Genomic DNA, 3,461 nt, shown 5'->3' on the forward strand with positions numbered 1-3,461 from the left:
AACGCAACTTAGACCAAGCTTTTACCAAAGAAATTATTCTCGAAAACTATCAAACTTATAGGCAAATAAAAATTCAATCTCAAATTTTATATTGCATATGCAATATAAATTAATAATCCCAAGTGGTTAATTCTCATTCTAAATTATAGTTTCCTCCGATCTATCGTTCTCGCAGTCATCCTGACATCCTTCAAGTAAAATACGTTTCAAAGTCACACTGCAATTTCCATAAACTCCTCACGCAACCGCTATGCATAACTAAGTATCTTAACTTAAAGTCCTTATAACATATTTTAGTGAAAACATAACTCATGTGTCTCATACGTAAAACATAACTTAAAGCATTTAAATCTTACAGACTGGCAGTGCGGCTTCTGAGCTCCACGTAGCAGGCTAGTCACCCTCCAAGGACCATGCTCTGATACCAATTGAAAAGACCCGCAACTGCTACTATTTTTTTTTTAAAATCTTTGCATGCAAGATTCGTAACATAAAAACTTAAATAATATACTCTCATAAATCCATGCATACGCAAAACATTTCAAAACCAATAAACTGTGAAAAGAGAAAATATTAAAACATGTGCGGAAATAACTGCTTTAAATCTCAAAAAAACATTGAACATAAACTGAGCATCGGTCACGGGTGTACTAGCTGCACTGGATACTCATACGCCTTCATTGCCAGTAGGGACCTCCTCATCATCATCATACTTATAAACACCTGCACCATCTAAATCTAGTGAGCCTAGAGGCTCAGCATGCTCTATCCAGTAATAACAAATATGAAACCATATGCAAGAACATATCGTATAAAATATTGTGAATATATCATATACGTGCATGATCTTAAAATAATGCATCATAAGAAAATATGTCATCATCAGTCATACATACATCATAACTAATCATACATAGCTTAATTGAGCATGTCATAATCATAAAAACTGAGTATGGTCATATCCATGAATGTGACTAATAATTGTGCCGACTGATCAGTCTAAAATAACCAACGTACGTGGCGGTGAATAATCACCTCTATGCCGGTAGTAAACTACCTCTGTGCCAGTGGTAAAACCACCTCTATCCTGGTAGTAGAACTACCTCTGTGCCAGTGGTAAACCACCTCTGTGCCGCCACATCACTTCAATTTTCATAAAAATATTTTTCATGCTCAATTCTCAGTCATAAACACATCATAAAAATATTTCATGTATGCATGTACTTAAAATTTATCATTATTTCTTTATTTCATAAAAATTTGCCCGTAAATATATATTTAATTATTTTTCATAAAATTCATACTTATATATATATATATATCTAAAAGAATACATGCACGAATTAAATATATATATATACGGATCATTTATTTCCATAGACTTGTTACAGCTGCTGACCCCCCTTAACTTAAGCCCATAAATTTCTAGAATAGCCCGTTATCAATTTAAACTGACTCATTAATTTAAAAATTGATTCATCAACTTAAGCTACCTCATTAATAACTTAATCTAGCCCATAAACTCTTAATCTGACCCGAATCATAACTTAGCCCAATTATGCATTAAAGCTAACCAAGCCCATGATCCAATAGTTAATCACTTAAACACTAATTAAATTACTCGAACCCGGAATAAAAATAACCCGACCAATAAGGACCCTAACTCAAACTCAAACCCAAACCCATGGATCAGCAGGCTTGAACGAGTACATGGCAGAAATACATAATAACTTAAGTCATATGCATGCTTTCATGAGTTTGTTCTAAACCACATACCATGCACTCTCACATACCTTTAATGCATAAAACCTTGTACATATGATTTAAATGGTGAGCAAGAATGGATAGAAACATGCCTTTGCGTTTCTAACGCACGAAAACTTAACCAGTTTCTTAGATCTTGACTCGGGAACTCATAATTCTGGAAAGCTCAAATCCCTAACTGTTGATTTATGTCTCTTAATATCCTCAACTAGCTTTCGATCTGCGAAAAATCACATAATGGTCAAAAGTCAGCCTTAGTCAACTATGGTCAAAATTTGACCAAAAATTCGCAAACTTTATTGCGTTCTCACCGCTTCACGGCTTTGAATCTCGACTCAAAACTTGGATATTTGGATCTATTACGTTGAGACGATAAAAAATGGTTAACACGTCGGAGGTCGCCGAAAAATGAGGAAGACGGCGTCGGCGATCCAAACGTGCTCCAAAAATTATGAAATTTTATAGGATTGTAGAGCTCGACGAGGCGATTCCAACGCACTAGGCCACGACCGGATTTGATCATCGAGGCGGCCGGGATCTTAGAAAAACGTGGCAACTCCGGCGAACTTTAACAGCTTTGATTAGCTCGATTTCTTCACCAAAAATACTACAATAAGCTCAGAAAATGTTCTACACATCACCTACTATCATTTAGCAATTCAAAAACTAACAAAAACAAGCTCGAATCGTGAAAATCTCGACGAAGAAGATTTTGAATAGTACCTTCGCCAAATTCGTCTGTTCTTTGTCGATTTCATGGCGATCCAACAGTTGGATTTTTGATTTCTTTATACCAATAGATTTGTCTTGATCTTGCCTAAAATCTGACCGTTAGGATCTTCGATCGGAGCTCCGGTGAATGGCCGGAAAAATACAAAAGTGGACTGCTACAGTGAAACCGAAATCTGTGCAGAACCCGTCTGTTCTAACTCGATTTCCTGACGATCCAACCGTCCGATTGTCAATTTCTTTACACCAATAGCTTCTTCTTGATGTTGGCTACAAAATGACCGATCGGATCTTCAATCGGTGCTCCGGTGAATGTTGGCGATAGCAAACGTGAGACTGCTACAGTGAATCCAAAAATCGGGGAAAATTTGGGAAAAATCTATAATCTGTGTTTTTCTTTATGATGTTACGTGCTTGTTTTTTTATTTATAGTAATCCAATATTTTCGGGTCTCGGACTAATTTATTTGATACTCAACTGGTAAAATTAGTTTCTAATATGATGTTTTTCTGATACACACATCCAACATCAATTAATACCATTTCTAAAATTATTGACTTTGACCAGTCAATTGGACTCGTAATTTTTTTTCCAAATTAATTTATCTGACATAAATAATTATTTTTATTTCAATATCTCAATAATTATTTCAAAATGCCAATATTCCAGATATCCAAAAAATAGTCAAACTCATTGAATAATTGTCAAGTGTATTTTATGAATACACTATATAACTCATTTGGCAATAATAATTATTTTATCCACTCAATAATTATTTTAATTGTCAATTAATTCGTTAATAAATTTTCGGGGCGTTACAATTCTCCCCTCCCCCCCCCTCCCTTAAATGGAATTTCGTCCTCGAAATTGAAATACGAACTGAAAGTCTCTGGATAACGTGTCCGCATATCAGCATCGGCCTCCCAAGTAGTCACTTCTGAATGATTCAGCCATCGGACCTTGACCAT

This window comes from Henckelia pumila, chromosome 2 (genome assembly GCF_033568475.1).
Source record: "Henckelia pumila isolate YLH828 chromosome 2, ASM3356847v2, whole genome shotgun sequence".
Lineage (NCBI taxonomy): Eukaryota > Viridiplantae > Streptophyta > Magnoliopsida > Lamiales > Gesneriaceae > Henckelia > Henckelia pumila.